The sequence below is a fragment of the Harmonia axyridis genome, chromosome 1 (assembly GCF_914767665.1).
Source record: "Harmonia axyridis chromosome 1, icHarAxyr1.1, whole genome shotgun sequence".
NCBI classification, from domain to species: domain Eukaryota; kingdom Metazoa; phylum Arthropoda; class Insecta; order Coleoptera; family Coccinellidae; genus Harmonia; species Harmonia axyridis.
This window is the reverse complement of record NC_059501.1, coordinates 39,230,306-39,249,887: the sequence shown is the minus strand read 5'-3', so window position 1 is coordinate 39,249,887 and position 19,582 is coordinate 39,230,306. Positions and strand designations below refer to the sequence as shown.

The 19,582-nt window shown below is 35.8% G+C and overlaps 1 protein-coding gene and 7 non-coding genes across 10 annotated transcripts in view; all 8 read right to left on the bottom strand.

The window, feature by feature from the left end:
* LOC123671355 (nephrin) overlaps positions 1-19,582 on the bottom strand; it is a 494,576-nt gene that overhangs the window by 111,694 nt on the left and 363,300 nt on the right. The window lies entirely within an intron of this gene.
* Positions 1,453-1,526, bottom strand: Trnai-aau. The gene has a single exon. It is a non-coding gene; the product is annotated as a tRNA-Ile (tRNA).
* Trnai-aau lies at positions 2,096-2,169 on the bottom strand. The gene has a single exon. It is a non-coding gene; the product is annotated as a tRNA-Ile (tRNA).
* Trnai-aau lies at positions 7,587-7,660 on the bottom strand. Its single transcript has one exon. It is a non-coding gene; the product is annotated as a tRNA-Ile (tRNA).
* On the bottom strand, positions 13,094-13,167 carry Trnai-aau. The gene has a single exon. It is a non-coding gene; the product is annotated as a tRNA-Ile (tRNA).
* On the bottom strand, positions 18,325-18,398 carry Trnai-aau. Its single transcript has one exon. It is a non-coding gene; the product is annotated as a tRNA-Ile (tRNA).
* On the bottom strand, positions 18,637-18,710 carry Trnai-aau. Its single transcript has one exon. It is a non-coding gene; the product is annotated as a tRNA-Ile (tRNA).
* Positions 19,234-19,307, bottom strand: Trnai-aau. The gene has a single exon. It is a non-coding gene; the product is annotated as a tRNA-Ile (tRNA).

Here is a 19,582-nt window from a genome sequence, read left to right as displayed (position 1 = left end):
TTTTTCTTTATCGTTTCGTTATCTTTACGCTTTTAGTTTCGTTGTCGGAGCTTACCGACTTTACACGAAGGAACATTGGCAACGTTGCAAATAAGTAGATATTTGAGCTACTGTAGGATTCTGCAGGTTTTGATATATGAGGTACCTGAGATAATCTCTAATAAGAGCAATGAGATAAGAGTCCCTTTTATGGACTCTAGCTGTAATGTCCTTTGAATAATCCACAGTATTCAACTTGAGTATTGTCAGAAATTATATTTTGATTTATGACTCTCATTGGAAGTTACTTAACAAAGGGTTTCATACCATTTTAAACTGTTTAGTTTATCATTAAGAATGAATTAGCTAATTGAATACATCACCTGAATGCAAATATTGAGTATTACAAAAAGTCTTATTTGAGCACTGGAAGAAATTCGAAATAGAACCTCGTTCAATGGATTATAATTTAAAACCTTCATTCTTATTCCAGTTACAAAACCTACCCATACTACAAAATAAGTTCGGGGAGTCAACTAATAGTGTGCATAGGTATAAAGAAATATTCATCATGTTTTCAATGATTCTGATCATCGACGAGGAAATCTCAAGAAGAGTTCGTCTAACTGTTACAAGAGAGGAGAATAGATTTCTTCGAGATAGAAGTGATCCATTTAACTTAACGGATGAGAGATTCATAGACGTTTTCCGTTTGTCGAAACATTTAGTTCACGTTCTATTCGATGAATTGAAACCATTTATGGATAATTATTGGAGGAACACGAGAACGCCATTTGAACAGCGAATATTGATAACTGAGATTTTTTGCCAGTGGAAATTACCAACGCGGTATTGGACAAGAATATTTGCTAGCAGTAAGTCAACCCATGGTCAGTCGTTGTGTTAGTGAAGTGACTAAATTGATTAACCATGTATTCCAAGGAAGAATTAAATTCCCTAATGATTCTGAGAAGACCCAAAATAAAAGGAAATTTTTTGAAAAATGTGGAATACCAGGAATAATTGGAGCAATCGACTTTACACACATAAAAATCTTGAAGCCATCAGAAGAAGAGCATTCCTTTTTGAACAGAAAAGGATATCACTCAATTAATGTGCAGTTGATTTGCAATTCTAGTATATATTGTGAAGCAAAACATTCAAAATTATAACCTCGAAATCGAAATCATTCAAGTGTCATAATATGACGCTTAAGACTTGGTCACGTGGTAAAAGTAAACCAATCAAAAACGTCGTCGGACTTTTCGTAATGACAACGAACCCTAAAATGTTTCGTTATCGTCATGAGGTCGTTCTTTGCTTCGGCAAACACGACTATTGCCGAATCCCTTTACAGAATACCGAACCGAGCAAAACTGTCGTTTCGTCACGTTTTCGCTTCGCTTTGCCGTTACAGAATCCCACCACATAACTTTTTTCTACATCTGACTTAATTTTGAGAAAAAAATTTCGTGGCCCATGAGGGGATCGAACCCGCGACCTTCGCGTTATTAGCACGACGCTCTAACCAACTGAGCTAATGGGCCAGTCAGAGAATTTTGGTCTTACAGGGAGACCTATTTTGAATTTTGAAGCAAAAACCCAGTTTCAATCATTCTGTTCCCTACTTGCTTTTTCGTCTGACTTGATTTTTACAGAAGAAATTCGTGGCCCAATATCCCCAATATCGTGAAACCCATTTTATAATTCAATTTTATAAATATTTACTCAGTTTCAATTATTCTGATCATAAATTTTTTCTACGTCTGACTTAATTTTGAGAAAAAAAATTTCGTGGCCCATGAGGGGATCGAACCCGCGACCTTCGCGTTATTAGCACGACGCTCTAACCAACTGACCTAATGGGCCAGTTAGAGAATTTTGGTCTTGAAGGGATAGCTATTTTGAATTTTGAAGCAAAAACCCAGTTTCAATCATTCTGTTCCCTACTTGCTTTTTCGTCTGACTTGATTTTAACAAAAAAAATTCGTGGCCCAATATCCCCAATATCGTGAAACCCATTTTATAATTCAATTTTAGAAATATTTACTCAGTTTCAATTATTCTGATCATAACTTGTTTTTACGTCTGACTTAATTTTGAGAAAAATATTTCGTGGCCCATGAGGGGATCGAACCCGCGACCTTCGCGTTATTAGCACGACGCTCTAACCAACTGAGCTAATGGGCCAGTTAGAGAATATTGGTCTTACAGGGATAGCCATTTTGAATTTTGAAACAAAAACCCAGTTTCAATCATTCTGTTCTCTACTTGCTTTTTCGTCTGACTTGTTTTTAACAAAAAAATTTCGTGGCCCAATATCGTGAAACCCATTTTATAATTCAATTTTAGAAATATTTACTCAGTTTCAATTATTCTGATCATAACTTTTTTCTACGTCTGACTTAATTTTGAGAAAAAAATTTCGTGGCCCATGAGGGGATCGAACCCGCGACCTTCGCGTTATTAGCACGACGCTTTTGCTTTTGCTTTGCTTTTATAGTCTTTATTATATTTTAATATGTACATGTTATAATGTATTACATCATTTGTTGTTTGATATTTTAGTAGTTCCTATCTATACATGATTTACCTACAATAATAATAATATTTTGGCTGGACGCCTTTAGATATTCAGAGGTTTTGTTTTTTTTTTTATGTGTTAAGTTAGCACTAAAGTTCATAGTATTCACAGGAAAATGTAGAGAAAAATCTGTTTTCATTGTTTCCCAGTATCCTGGGCTTAAGCAGTATCAACAATATATAAAATGAGATATAAAAAAAATAACATCAACAATAACAACAATAATTACAGTAGCAATAACAGTAGTAATTAGCTACATGTTAGCTATTTTTGTAGCTAATGTGTTTTCTATTGAATATGGGTAAATGCTCGTAGGGAAGGGCATGTTTTTCATTGGCGTTTTTCGAGTTCTTTCTAGTCAAAGTTATTTTGTTAACGGGATCGCTCACGTATCTCGTTTTTTCGTAAAAGTTCGCGGAAATTCTATCTATGTGATTTTTTATTGTTTCAATACCTGCTAATTCGTGCAAATCTGTGATTCTTGTGTATCTATCCTTGTTAGTGATAAGCCTCAGCATTCTGTTTTGAAAAATTTGTAACGGTCGTGTCGGCCATGATTTCAAGTGACACCAGGCCGGTGCCGCATACGTTATGATTGGTCTTATTAAGGAGGTGTATATTAATTTTTTGTTTTTTTGATTCATACGGCTATTCTTGCACATTAGAGGATACAGGATTCTGATTGCCCCGTTGGCTTTTATTAAAGTTTTTTCAATGTGTTTGTGAAAATTAAGTCGGCTATCTAGTTCCATTCCCAGATATTTAACCGTATTATTAACTGTGATTGGATGGTTGTTAAGCTTAAGAGGAATTGAGATTTTGTTGTCGTTTAGTTTTCGGCTAAACACGATCTGTTCGGTTTTTTTCTCATTTACTCTGATCTTCCAGGTTTTATAAAATTCGGTTAGTCTGTCAATATTATATTGTAGCAATCTGTTCGCTATTGCCGAATGAAAGGAGTGAGCGTATAATGCAGTGTCGTCTGCGAATAGCGCCATTTTTGTGTTTGGAAAACCTGTAAGGTCGTGTATGTAGAGGTTATAGAGTCTGGGTCCAAGGACGCTTCCTTGAGGTACACCTGATTTAATTTTTTTGATGGATGATAGTTTATTGCCGATTTTTACTACGTATTTTCTGTTCGAAAGGTATGAATTTATTAGTTTGATGATAAAGTAGGGAAGTCCGAGTTTTATCATTTTGTAAGTAAGACCTTGGATCCAGACCCTGTCGAATGCTTTCTCTATGTCTAGAAAAAGCATGGCTGTGTTCTTTTTTTTGTTGAATTCGTTGATAATGTCTATTACTATTCTACAGATTTGGTGTGTGGAACTATGTTTTTCTTTGAACCCAAATTGATACGGATCATGCAATTCCGTGTGTTTGAGTGTTTTTGTTAGTATTTTGAGAATAATTTTTTCGGAGATTTTACTGAGCGTTGATAACAGACTGATCGGTCTGTAATTAAGTGGTGATTTTTTGTCGCTACTACTTTTATGTATAGGAACAACTAGTCCAATTTTCCATGTATTCGGCCAGTGTTGCAAGTCGATTATGGCGTTGATTATATAATTGAGTTGCACGATTGCCTTTTTAGTGAGGTTTTTGATCAGTTTGTTATCAATTTCGTCTATTCCTGGGGATTTGTTATTTGCTAAGTTGTTAATAATGTTTTTTATTTCTAGTGGGTTGGTATGAAACTTTTTCGATTCATTATTAGTACTGGTATGGCTACTTAAGTAATTTTCTACAATTTCTATGATTTTTTTATCTTCGGAGCTGTTTGTCGGACCTATGTCATGTATCTTCTCATAGGTTTCTGCCAAAAGTTCCGTTTTTTGTTCGTCTGTTATGTAATCGATAGAGTCACTTGAAAGAGTTGGTATTTCTTGTGGTTTCTTTTTCAAGAATTTCGTGAATTTCCACAAGGAACCATTTGATGGATTTAATTTGGATAGTTTCTTTCCCATTGTTTCATTTTTATATTCGCCAATTTTGATTCTTATTCGCGATGTTAAAAGTTTGCTTAGGTCGTTATCATGAGGGTTCCGATATCGCTGCCAGCGTTTACGTGTTTGATTTCTTAATTGAATTAGGTTCTTTATTTCTGGTGAGAGGTCGTCTTTGTATGGATAAATGATCTTCAATTTAGTGGTTCGGTTCCTGGTGTGAATTAAATTTTCCGTGAATTTTGTTACCTCCTCCTCAAGTTTCTCTATCGAGTCAATATTGTTATTTATGACGATTTTATTGTTAAGAATTCTTCGATATTCATTCCAATCTGTGGTCGAATAATCAAAGATTTTCTTGGAAATATCAACTCTACAGGTGCTAGTTAAAGTGAAAGTTACTACGTTATGATCTGAGGGAAGGTCAGGTAATGATTCAGGGGTACTTATGTTGGGTACCATTCGGGCTACTATGAGGTCAATTATTGAAGGGGTATTATTGTTAGGCGGATAATGCGTAGGTTCGGAAGGATGATGGATGATGCAGTTTTGTTTATTTTCTAAGTATTCGAAAAGAGTGAGTCCGTTGGTATTGTTTGAAACACAGCCCCAGAGTCCGTGTCTAGCGTTGAAATCTCCTACAACAATGGTTTTATTAGTTTTTAATAGTTCTTCGAGATCGCTTTCACCGAAGTTATTGGTTGGTCTGTTGTAGATGGAGATAAGTTTAAGACCGTTGGCTAATTGTATACCGGCATTCTCTAATGTGCAAGAAATTTCCGGGAGTTCTTTGAACGGAATATATTTTCTAACAAGGATAAGGATACCCCCGTGTCTAGTGTTACCTGAGCGATCCCTTCTAACAACGTGGAATTCCTTCATCTTAAATTTGTCTGTTTTTATTAGTCTAGTTTCATTTATGAAAAAAATATCTATTGAATGTTCTTCAAGAAAATGTGCAATTTCATTATGTTTGTATCGAATTCCATTGGAATTCCAGGTTGCTAGATTTAACTGTTTTTGGGCTTTAAAAACCATGACTAGGAAGATTTTCTAGGAAGTCGTTGAATATTAAGAATTTTTCTTTGAAATTAGTGCATTTATCCATTTTTTGGTTAAGTGCGCGGATTTCTAGCAAGAATTTATTTATATTGATATGTTGGTTTAGTTTGTCCATTTCATTTTTTAAATCTAAAAGCGGGCTTTGAGCAGTATTACCCATATTCAAATTATCTGTATTAGTCCTAGCAGCATCTGGTTGGGAGCTTCTTATTTCGTTTATTTTTTTTCTTCTCTCTTCCCATACGTTTACTGCTGGTAGTGGAGCTTCAACGTATGTAGTTTTCCTCGTAGGTTGTGGCTGGTTCCTGGATATTCTGCTTTGTAGAATTCTCTGGTACACTTCACATTCAACACTATTTGCCCGATGTTCGCCTTGGCAATTCGCGCACTTATCTTTCTCTCCCGCGGGTTTGGTGCATTCTGCTGTGGCATGTTCGTCCGCACACAGTAAACATTTGTATGCTCTATAGCAGTTACTTCTTGCGTGTCCCCATTGTTGGCACCTCTTGCATATAGTCATTTGTTTGGTCCTATATTGCCTTTCCCAATGTATCACGGTGTAACACAGTGTTCGCACTTCTCTTTTCAATTGTTTGAGTGTCACTTGGCTGCTGGTTATGACGAGGAACATAGGATTTCGTGTGCCTCTCATTTTGTAGATGTCTTTCACGTCTATTTCATAGATGTTCTGCAGTTCATCTATTATTTCTGGGATTTCAATATTGGAATTTAGTCCTTTGAGTACATGAGCATGAGTTTTTTCATTTTTCAATGTGTACGAGTGGAACTTTTGTCCAAGATTTAGGAAATATTCCTTTAGTTTTTTATGGTCTTCCAATTTATTTGTATAAATGTTCGAGGACTCCCGTCCGTATCTTATGTGGAAACTTTTGTTTTCAATTCGTTCCGCTATTCTTTTAACGGTTTGGTTATGATCATCAATAAGTCCTTGAAGAACTATAGGAGGAGGTTTTATTTTTGTTGATTCGCTGTCATCTATTTGCATCTTGGTTTCTTCCACGTGCAGTTTTTTAAATCGATTAGTAGTCGCTATTGGTTCTTCTGCTTCTACTACTTCGGTTGATGTGTTCGAAGGTTGTTTAGCACCTCCGGGGTGGGTTTGCGTCGGATTTATCATATCCTTTATCTTCTTCCTTCGGTTTTCCATTTCGGCTCCTAAGTTCGTTTTTCCATCAACTTTTTCAGGGCTTAGAGAAAATACGGTTATTTTTCTCTTTTTTTCGTTGTCCATTTTGGGGGGTTTGGTCCCCATTTTATAAGATTTTCTTTTCAGCACTTTACTTGAAGTAATGTCACTGTCACTGTTCACTTTAAACTTTCGTTTGGAATTCAGGTTGGTTTTCTGACTATTCACAATGGATACTCAGGTACTTACACTACTGGCTCAAGTACTTACGGAGCGTTCAAGACACGTCTTACCTGTTCGGTGTCTCATTGAGCACGACGCTCTAACCAACTGAGCTAATGGGCCAGTTAGAGAATTTTGGTCTTACAGGGATAGCTATTTTGAATTTTGAAGCAAAAACCCAGTTTCAATCATTCTGTTCCCTACTTGCTTCTTCGTCTGACTTGATTTTAACAAAAAAAATTCGTGGCCCAATATCCCCAATATCGTGAAACCCATTTTATAATTCAATTTTAGAAATATTTACTTAGTTTCAATTATTCTGATCATAACTTTTTTCTACGTCTGACTTAATTTTGAGAAAAAAATTTCGTGGCCCATGACCGAGCTAATGGGCCAGTTAGAGAATTTTGGTCTTACAGGGATAGCTATTTTGAATTTTGAAGCAAAAACCCAGTATCAATCATTCTGTTCCCTACTTGCTTTTTCGTCTGACTTGATTTTAACAAAAAAAATTCGTGGCCCAATATCCCCAATATCGTGAAACCCATTTTATAATTCAATTTTAGAATTTAGAATTTAATCAGTTTCAATTATTCTGATCATAACTTTTTTCTACGTCTGACTTAATTTTGAGAAAAAAATTTCGTGGCCCATGAGGGGATCGAACCCGCGACCTTCGCGTTATTAGCACGACGCTCTAACCAACTGAGCTAATGGGCCAGTTAGAGAATATTGGTCTTACAGGGATAGCTATTTTGAATTTTGAAGCAAAAACCCAGTTTCAATCATTCTGTTCCCTACTTGCTTCTTCGTCTCACTTGATTTTTACAGAAGAAATTCGTGGTCCAATATCCCCAATATCGTGAAACCCATTTTATAATTCAATTTTAGAAATATTTACTCAGTTTCAATTATTCTGATCATAACTTTTTTCTACGTCTGACTTAATTTTGAGAAAAAAATTTCGTGGCCCATGACCGAGCTAATGGGCCAGTTAGAGAATTTTGGTCTTACAGGGATAGCTATTTTGAATTTTGAAGCAAAAACCCAGTATCAATCATCCTGTTCCCTACTTGCTTTTTCGTCTGACTTGATTTCAACAAAAAAAATTCGTGGCCCAATATCCCCAATATTGTGAAACCCATTTTATAATTCAATTTTAGAAATATTTACTCAGTTTCAATTATTCTGATCATAACTTTTTTCTACGTCTGACTTAATTTTGAGAAAAAAATTTCGTGGCCCATGAGGGGATCGAACCCGCGACCTTCGCGTTATTAGCACGACGCTTTGCTTTTACTTGCTTTTATAGTCTTTATTATATTTTAATATGTACATGTTATAATGGTTTACATCATTTGTTGTTTGATATTTTAGTAGTTCCTATCTATACATGATTTACCTACAATAATAATAATATTTTGGCTGGACGCCTTTAGATATTCAGAGGTTTTATTTTTTTTTTTTATGTTTTAAGTTATCACTAAAATTCAAAGTATTCACAGGAAAATGTAGAGAAAAACCTGTTTTCATTGTTTCCCAGTATCCTGGGCTTAAGCAGTATCAACAATGTATAAAATGAGATATAAAAAATAACATCAACAATAACAACAACAAAAACAACAATAATTACAGTAGCAATTACAGTAGTAAATAGCCAAAATGTTAGCTATTTTTTTAGCTAATGTGTTTTCTATTGAATATGGGTAAATGCTCGTAGGGAAGGGCATGTTTTTCATTGACGTTTTTCGAGTTCTTTCTAGTCAAAGTTATTTTGTTAACGGGATCGCTCACGTATCTCGTTTTTTCGTAAAAGTTCGCGGAAATTCTATCTATGTGATTTTTCATTGTTTCCAATACCTGCTAATTCGTGCAAATCTGTGATTCTTGTGTATCTATCCTTGTTAGTGATAAGCCTCAGCATTCTGTTTTGAAAAATTTGTAACGGTCGTGTCGGCCATGATTTCAAGTGACACCAGGCCGGTGCCGCATAAGTTATGATTGGTCTTATTAAGGAGGTGTATATTAATTTTTTATTTTTTTGGTTCATACGGCTATTCTTGCACATTAGAGGATACAGGATTCTGATTGCCCCGTTGGCTTTTATTAAGGTTTTTTCAATGTGCTTGTGAAAATTAAGTCGGCTATCTAGTTCCATTCCCAGATATTTAACCGTGTTATTAACTGTGATTGGATGGTTGTTGAGTTTAAGAGGAATTGAGATTTTGTTGTCGTTTAGTTTTCGGCTAAACACGATCTGTTCGGTTTTTTTCTCGTTTACTCTGATCTTCCAGGTTTTGTAAAATTCGGTTAGTTTATCGACGTTATATTGTAGCAATCTGTTCGCTATTGCCGAATGAAAAGAGTGAGCGTATAATGCAGTGTCGTCTGCGAATAGCGCCATTTTTGTGTTTGGAAAACCTGGAAGGTCGTGTATGTAGAGGTTAAAGAGTCTGGGTCCAAGGACGCTTCCTTGAGGTACACCTGATTTGATTTTTTTGATGGACGATAGTTTATTGCCGATTTTTACTACGTATTTTCTGTTCGAAAGGTATGAATTTATTAGTTTGATGATAAAGTAGGGAAGTCCGAGTTTTATCATTTTGTAAGTAAGACCTTGGATCCAGACCCTGTCGAATGCTTTCTCTATGTCTAGAAAAAGCATGGCTGTGTTCTTTTTTTTGTTGAATTCGTTGATAATGTCTATTACTATTCTACAGATTTGGTGTGTGGAACTATGTTTTTCTTTGAACCCAAATTGATACGGATCATGCAATTCCGTGTGTTTGAGTGTTTTTGTTAGTATTTTGAGAATAATTTTTTCGGAGATTTTACTGAGCGTTGATAACAGACTGATCGGTCTGTAATTAAGTGGTGATTTTTTGTCGCTACTACTTTTATGTATAGGAACAACTAGTCCAATTTTCCATGTATTCGGCCAGTGTTGCAAGTCGATTATGGCGTTGATTATATAATTGAGTTGCACGATTGCCTTTTTAGTGAGGTTTTTGATCAGTTTGTTATCAATTTCGTCTATTCCTGGGGATTTGTTATTTGCTAAGTTGTTACTAATGTTTTTTATTTCTAGTGGGTTGGTATGAAACTTTTTCGATTCATTATTAGTACTGGTATGGCTACTTAAGTAATTTTCTACAATTTCTATGATTTTTTTATCTTCGGAGCTGTTTGTCGGACCTATGTCATGTATCTTCTCATAGGTTTCTGCCAAAAGTTCCGTTTTTTGTTCGACTGTTATGTAATCGATAGAGTCACTTGAAAGAGTTGGTATTTCTTGTGGTTTCTTTTTCAAGAATTTCGTGAATTTCCACAAGGAACCATTTGATGGATTTAATTTGGATAGTTTCTTTCCCATTGTTTCATTTTTATATTCGCCAATTTTGATTCTTATTCGCGATGTTAAAAGTTTGCTTAGGTCGTTATCATGAGGGTTCCGATATCGCTGCCAGCGTTTACGTGTTCGATTTCTTAATTGAATTAGGTTCTTTATTTCTGGTGAGAGGTCGTCTTTGTATGGATAAATGATCTTCAATTTAGTGGTTCGGTTCCTGGTGTGAATTAAATTTTCCGTGAATTTTGTTACCTCCTCCTCAAGTTTCTCTATCGAGTCAATATTGTTATTTATGACGATTTTATTGTTAAGAATTCTTCGATATTCATTCCAATCTGTGGTCGAATAATCAAAGATTTTCTTGGAAATATCAACTCTACAGGTACTAGTTAAAGTGAAAGTTACTACGTTATGATCTGAGGGAAGGTCAGGTAATGATTCAGGGGTACTTATGTTGGGTACCATTCGGGCCACTATGAGGTCAATTATTGAAGGGGTATTACCGTTAGGCGGATAATGCGTAGGTTCGGAAGGATGATGGATGATGCAGTTTTGTTTATTTTCTAAGTATTCGAAAAGAGTGAATCCGTTGGTATTGTTTGAAACACAGCCCCAGAGTCCGTGTCTAGCGTTGAAATCTCCTACAACAATGGTTTTATTAGTTTTTAATAGTTCTTCGAGATCGCTTTCACCGAAGTTATTGGTTGGTCTGTTGTAGATGGAGATAAGTTTAAGACCGTTGGCTAATTGTATACCGGCATTCTCTAATGTGCAAGAAATTTCCGGGAGTTCTTTGAACGGAATATCTTTTCTAACAAGGATAAGGATACCCCCGTGTCTAGTGTTACCTGAGCGATCCCTTCTAACAACGTGGAATTCCTTCATCTTAAATTTGTCTGTTTTTATTAGTCTAGTTTCATTTATGAAAAAAATATGTATTGAATGTTCTTCAAGAAAATGTGCAATTTCATTATGTTTGTATCGAATTCCATTGGAATTCCAGGTTGCTAGATTTAACTGTTTTTGGGATTTAAAAACCATGACTAGGAAGATTTTCTAGGAAGTCGTTGAATATTAAGAATTTTTCTTTGAAATTAGTGCATTTATCCATTTTTTGGTTAAGTGCGCGGATTTCTAGCAAGAATTTATTTATATTGATATATTGGTTTAGTTTGTCCATTTCATTTTTTAAATCTAAAAGCGGGCTTTGAGCAGTATTACCCATATTCAAATTATCTGTATTAGTCCTAGCAGCATCTGGTTGGGAGCTTCTTATTTCGTTTATTTTTTTTCTTCTCTCTTCCCATACGTTTACTGCTGGTAGTGGAGCTTCAACGTATGTAGATTTCCTCGCAGGTTGTGGCTGGTTCCTGGATATTCTGCTTTGTAGAATTCTCTGGTACACTTCACATTCAACACTATTTGCCCGATGTTCGCCTTGGCAATTCGCGCACTTATCTTTTTCTCCCGCGGGTTTGGTGCATTCTGCTGTGGCATGTTCGTCCGCACACAGTAAACATTTGTATGCTCTATAGCAGTTACTTGTTGCGTGTCCCCATTGTTGGCACCTCTTGCATATAGTCATTTGTTTGGTCCTATATTGCCTTTCCCAATGTATCACGGTGTAACACAGTGTTCGCACTTCTCTTTTCAATTGTTTGAGTGTCACTTGGCTGCTGGTTATGACGAGGAACATCGGATTTCGTGTGCCTCTCATTTTGTAGATGTCTTTCACGTCTATTTCATAGATGTTCTTCAGTTCATCTATTATTTCTGGGATTTCAATATTGGAATTTGGTCCTTTGAGTACATGAGCATGAGTTTTTTCATTTTTCAATGTGTACGAGTGGAACTTTTGTCCAAGATTTAGGAAATATTCCTTTAGTTTTTTATGGTCTTCCAAATTATTCGTATAAATCGAGGACTCCCGTCCGTATCTTATGTGGAAATTTTTGTTTCCAATTCGTTCCGCTATTCTTTTAACGGTTTGGTTATGATCTTCAATAAGTCCTTGAAGAACTATAGGAGGAGGTTTTATTTTTGTTGATTCGCTGTCATCTATTCGCATCTTGGTTTCTTCCACGTGCAGATTTTTAAATCGATTAGTAGTCGCTATTGGTTCTTCTGCTTCTACTACTTCGGTTGGTGTGTTCGAAGGTTGTTTAGCACCTCCGGGGTGGGTTTGCGTCGGATTTATCATGTCCTTTATCTTCTTTCTTCGGTTTTCCATTTCGGCTCCTAAGTTCGTTTTTCCATCAACTTTTTCAGGGCTTAGAGAAAATACGGTTATTTTTCTATTTTTTTCGTTGTCCATTTTGGGGGGTTTGGTCCCCATTTTATAAGATTTTCTTTTCAGCACTTTACTTGAAGTAATGTCACTGTCACTGTTCACTTTAAACTTTCGTTTGGAATTCAGGTTGGTTTTCTGACTATTCACAATGGATACTCAGGTACTTACACTACTGGCTCAAGTACTTACGGAGCGTTCAAGACACGTCTTACCTGTTCGGTGTCTCATTGGGAATGCGTTATTAGCACGACGCTCTAACCAACTGAGCTAATGGGCCAGTTAGAGAATTTTGGTCTTACAGGGATAGCTATTTTGAATTTTGAAGCAAAAACCCAGTTTCAATCATTCTGTTCCCTACTTGCTTCTTCGTCTGACTTGATTTTAACAAAAAAATTTCGTGGCCCAATATCGTGAAACCCATTTTATAATTCAATTTTAGAAATATTTACTCAGTTTCAATTATTCTGATCATAACTTTTTCTACGTCTGACTTGATTTAGAGAAAAAAATTTCGTGGCCCATGAGGGGATCGAACCCGCGACCTTCGCGTTATTAGCACGACGCTCTAACCAACTGAGCTAATGGGCCAGTTAGAGAATATTGGTCTCACAGGGATAGCTATTTTGAATTTTGAAGCAAAAACCCAGTTTCAATCATTCTGTTCCCTACTTGCTTTTACGTCTGACTTGATTTTAACAAAAAAAATTCGTGGTCCAATATGCCCAATATCGTGAAACCCATTTTATAATTCAATTTTAGAAATATTTACTCAGTTTCAATTATTCTGATCATAACTTTTTTCTACGTCTGACTTAATTTTGAGAAAAAAATTTCGTGGCCCATGAGGGGATCGAACCCGCGACCTTCGCGTTATTAGCTTTGCTTTGCTTTTATAGTCTTTATTTTATTTTAATATGTACATGTTATAATGGTTTACATCATTTGTTGTTTGATATTTTAGTAGTTCCTATCTATACATGATTTACCTACAATAATAATAATATTTTGGCTGGACGCCTTTAGATATTCAGAGGTTTTGTTTTTTTTTATGTGTTAAGTTAGCACTAAAGTTCATAGTATTCACAGGAAAATGTAGAGAAAAACCTGTTTTCATAGTTTCCCAGTATCCTGGGCTTAAGCAGTATCAACAATATATAAAATGAGATATAAAAAATAACATCAACAATAACAACAACAAAAACAACAATAATTACAGTAGCAATAACAGTAGTAATTAGCTACATGTTAGCTATTTTTGTAGCTAATGTGTTTTCTATTGAATATGGGTAAATGCTCGTAGGGAAGGGCATGTTTTTCATTGGCGTTTTTCGAGTTCTTTCTTGTCAAAGTTATTTTGTTAACGGGATCGCTCACGTATCTCGTTTTTTCGTAAAAGTTCGCGGAAATTCTATCTATGTGATTTTTTATTGTTTCAATACCTGCTAATTCGTGCAAATCTGTGATTCTTGTGTATCTATCCTTGTTAGTGATAAGCCTCAGCATTCTGTTTTGAAAAATTTGTAACGGTCGTGTCGGCCATGATTTCAAGTGACACCAGGCCGGTGCCGCATACGTTATTATTGGTCTTATTAAGAAGGTGTATATTAATTTTTTATTTTTTTGATTCATACGGCTATTCTTGCACATTAGAGGATACAGGATTCTGATTGCCCCGTTGGCTTTTATTAAAGTTTTTTCGATGTGTTTGTGAAAATTAAGTCGGCTATCTAGTTCCATTCCCAGATATTTAACCGTATTATTAACTGTGATTGGATGGTTGTTAAGTTTAAGAGGAATTGAGATTTTGTTGTCGTTTAGTTTCCGGCTAAACACGATCTGTTCGGTTTTTTTCTCATTTACTCCGATCTTCCAGGTTTTGTAAAATTCGGTTAGTTTGTCGATATTATATTGTAGCAATCTGTTCGCTATTGCCGAATGAAAGGAGTGAGCGTATAATGCAGTGTCGTCTGCGAATAGCGCCATTTTTGTGTTTGGAAAACCTGGAAGGTCGTGTATGTAGAGGTTAAAGAGTCTGGGTCCAAGGACGCTTCCTTGAGGTACACCTGATTTAATTTTTTTGATGGACGATAGTTTATTGCCGATTTTTACTACGTATTTTCTGTTCGAAAGGTATGAATTTATTAGTTTGATGATAAAATATGGAAGTCCGAGTTTTATCATTTTGTAAGTAAGACCTTGGATCCAGACCCTGTCGAATGCTTTCTCTATGTCTAGAAAAAGCATGGCTGTGTTCTTTTTTTTGTTGAATTCGTTGATAATGTCTATTACTATTCTACAGATTTGGTGTGTGGAACTATGTTTTTCTTTGAACCCAAATTGATACGGATCATGCAATTCCGTGTGTTTGAGTGTTTTTGTTAGTATTTTGAGAATAATTTTTTCGGAGATTTTACTGAGCGTTGATAACAGACTGATCGGTCTGTAATTAAGTGGTGATTTTTTGTCGCTACTACTTTTATGTATAGAAACAACTAGTCCAATTTTCCATGTATTCGGCCAGTGTTGCAAGTCGATTATGGCGTTGATTATATAATTGAGTTGCACGATTGCCTTTTTAGTGAGGTTTTTGATCATTTTGTTATCAATTTCGTCTATTCCTGGGGATTTGTTATTTGCTAAGTTGTTAATAATGTTTTTTATTTCTAGTGGGTTGGTATGAAACTTTTTCGATTCATTATTAGTACTGGTATGGCTACTTAAGTAATTTTCTACAATTTCTATGATTTTTTTATCTTCGGAGCTGTTTGTCGGACCTATGTCATGTATCTTCTCATAGGTTTCTGCCAAAAGTTCCGTTTTTTGTTCGTCTGTTATGTAATCGATAGAGTCACTTGAGAGAGTTGGTATTTCTTGTGGTTTCTTTTTCAAGAATTTCGTGAATTTCCACAAGGAACCATTTGATGGATTTAATTTGGATAGTTTCTTTCCCATTGTTTCATTTTTATATTCGCCAATTTTGATTCTTATTCGCGATGTTAAAAGTTTGCTTAGGTCGTTATCATGAGGGTTCCGATATCGCTGCCAGCGTTTACGTGTTCGATTTCTTAATTGAATTAGGTTCTTTATTTCTGGTGAGAGGTCGTCTTTGTATGGATAAATGATCTTCAATTTAGTGGTTCGGTTCCTGGTGTGAATTAAATTTTCCGTGAATTTTGTTACCTCCTCCTCAAGTTTCTCTATCGAGTCAATATTGTTATTTATGACGATTTTATTGTTAAGAATTCTTCGATATTCATTCCAATCTGTGGTCGAATAATCAAAGATTTTCTTGGAAATATCAACTCTACAGGTACTAGTTAAAGTGAAAGTTACTACGTTATGATCTGAGGGAAGGTCAGGTAATGATTCAGGGGTACTTATGTTGGGTACCATTCGGGCTACTATGAGGTCAATTATTGAAGGGGTATTATTGTTAGGCGGATAATGCGTAGGTTCGGAAGGATGATGGATGATGCAGTTTTGTTTATTTTCTAAGTATTCGAAAAGAGTGAGTCCGTTGGTATTGTTTGAAACACAGCCCCAGAGTCCGTGTCTAGCGTTGAAATCTCCTACAACAATGGTTTTATTAGTTTTTAATAGTTCTTCGAGATCGCTTTCACCGAAGTTATTGGTTGGTCTGTTGTAGATGGAGATAAGTTTAAGACCGTTGGCTAATTGTATACCGGCATTCTCTAATGTGCAAGTAATTTCCGGGAGTTCTTTGAACGGAATATCTTTTCTAACAAGGATAAGGATACCCCCGTGTCTAGTGTTACCTGAGCGATCCCTTCTAACAACGTGGAATTCCTTCATCTTAAATTTGTCTGTTTTTATTAGTCTAGTTTCATTTATGAAAAAAATATCTATTGAATGTTCTTCAAGAAAATGTGCAATTTCATTATGTTTGTATCGAATTCCATTCGAATTCCAGGTTTCTAGATTTAACTGTTTTTGGGATTTAAAAACCATGACTGGGAAGATTTTCTAGGAAGTCGTTGAAAATCAAGAATTTTTCTTTGAAATTGGTGCATTTATCCATTTTTTGGTTAAGTGCGCGGATTTCTAGCAAGAATTTATTTATATTGATATGTTGGTTTAGTTTGTCCATTTCATTTTTCAAATCTAAAAGCGGGCTTTGAGCAGTATTACCCATATTCAAATTATCTGTATTAGTCCTAGCAGCATCTGGTTGGGAGCTTCTTATTTCGTTTATTTTTTTTCTTCTCTCTTCCCATACGTTTACTGCTGGTAGTGGAGCTTCAACGTATGTAGATTTCTTCGTAGGTTGTGGCTGGTTCCTGGATATTCTACTTTGTAGAATTCTCTGGTACACTTCACATTCAACACTATTTGCCCGATGTTCGCCTCGGCAATTCACGCACTTATCTTTCTCTCCCGCGGGTTTGGTGCATTCTGCTGTGGCATGTTCGTCCGCACACAGTAAACATTTGTATGCTCTATAGCAGTTACTTCTTGCGAGTCCCCATTGTTGGCACCTCTTGCATATAGTCATTTGTTTGGTCCTATATTGCCTTTCCCAATGTATCACGGTGTAACACAGTGTTCGCACTTCTCTTTTCAATTGTTTGAGTGTCACTTGGCTGCTGGTTATGACGAGGAACATCGGATTTCGTGTGCCTCTCATTTTGTAGATGTCTTTCACGTCTATTTCATAGATGTTCTTCAGTTCATCTATTATTTCAGGGATTTCAATATTGGAATTTAGTCCTTTGAGTACATGAGCATGAGTTTTTTCATTTTTCAATGTGTACGAGTGGAACTTTTGTCCAAGATTTAGGAAATATTCCTTTTGTTGTTTATGGTCTTCCAATTTGTTAGTATAAATGTTCGAGGACTCCCGTCCGTATCTTATGTGGAAACTTTTGTTTCCAATTCGTTCCGCTATTCTTTTAACGGTTTGGTTATGATCTTCAATAAGTCCTTGAAGAACTATAGGAGGAGGTTTTATTTTTGTTGATTCGCTGTCATCTATTTGCATCTTGGTTTCTTCCACGTGCAGATTTTTAAATCGATTAGTAGTCGCTATTGGTTCTTCTGCTTCTACTACTTCGGTTGGTGTGTTCGAAGGTTGTTTAGCACCTCCGGGGTGGGTTTGCGTCGGATTTATCATGTCCTTTATCTTCTTTCTTCGGTTTTCCATTTCGGCTCCTAAGTTCGTATTTCCATCAACTTTTTCAGGGCTTAGAGAAAATACGGTTATTTTTCTCTTTTTTTCGTTGTCCATTTTGGGGGGTTTGGTCCCCATTTTATAAGATTTTCTTTTCAGCACTTTACTTGAAGTAATGTCACTGTCACTGTTCACTTTAAACTTTCGTTTGGAATTCAGGTTGGTTTTCTGACTATTCACAATGGATACTCAGGTACTTACACTACTGGCTCGAGTACTTACGGAGCGTTCAAGACACGTCTTACCTGTTCGGTGTCTCATTGGGAATGCGTTATTAGCACGACGCTCTAACCAACTGAGCTAATGGGCCAGTTAGAGAATTTTGGTCTTACAGGGATAGCTATTTTGAATTCTGAAGCAAAAACCCAGTTTCAATCATTCTGTTCTCTACTTGCTTTTTCGTCTGACTTGATTTTAACAAAAAAATTTCGTGGCCCAATATCCCCAATATCGTGAAATCCATTTTATAATTCAATTTTAGAAATATTTACTCAGTTTCAATTATTCTGATCTTAACTTTTTTCTACGTCTGACTTGATTTAGAGAAAAAAATTTCGTGGCCCATGAGGGGATCGAACCCGCGACCTTCGCGTTATTAGCACGACGCTCTAACCAACTGAGCTAATGGGCCAGTTAGAGAATTTTGGTCTTACAGGGATAGCTATTTTGAATTTTGAAGCAAAAACCCAGTTTCAATCATTCTGTTCCCTACTTGCTTCATCGTCTGACTTGATTTTAACAAAAAAATTTCGTGGCCCAATATCGTGAAACCCATTTTATAATTCAATTTTAGAAATATTTACTCAGTTTCAATTATTCTGATCATAACTTTTTTCTACGTCTGACTTGATTTAGAGAAAAAAATTTCGTGGCCCATGAGGGGATCGAACCCGCGACCTTCGCGTTATTAGCACGACGCTCTAACCAACTGAGCTAATGGGCCAGTTAGAGAATTTTGGTCTTACAGGGATAGCTATTTTGAATTTTGAAGCAAAAACCCAGTTTCAATCATTCTGTTCCCTACTTTCTTTTTCGTCTGACTTGATTTTAACAAAAAAAATTCGTGGCCCAATATCCCCAATATCGTGAAACCCATTTTATAATTCAATTTTAGAAATATTTACTCAGTTTCAATTATTCTGATCATAACTTTTTTCTACGTCTGACTTAATTTTGAGAAAAAAATTTCGTGGCCCATGACCGAGCTAATGGGCCAGTTAGAGAATTTTGGTCTTACAGGGATAGCTATTTTGAATTTTGAAGCAAAAACCCAGTATCAATCATTCTGTTCCCTACTTGCTTTTTCGTCTGACTTGATTTTAACAAAAAAAATTCGTGGCCCAATATCCCCAATATCGTGAAACCCATTTTATAATTCAATTTTAGAATTTAGAATTTAATCAGTTTCAATTATTCTGATCATAACTTTTTTCTACGTCTGACTTAATTTTGAGAAAAAAATTTCGTGGCCCATGAGGGGATCGAACCCGCGACCTTCGCGTTATTAGCACGACGCTCTAACCAACTGAGCTAATGGGCCAGTTAGAGAATATTGGTCTTACATGGATAGCTATTTTGAATTTGAAGCAAAAACCCAGTTTCAATCATTCTGTTCCCTACTTGCTTTTTCGTCTGACTTGATTTTAACAAAAAAAATTCGTGGCCCAATATCCCCAATATCGTGAAACCCATTTTATAATTCAATTTTAGAAATATTTACTCAGTTTCAATTATTCTGATCATAACTTTTTTCTACGTCTGACTTAATTTTGAGAAAAAAATTTCGTGGCCCATGACCGAGCTAATGGGCCAGTT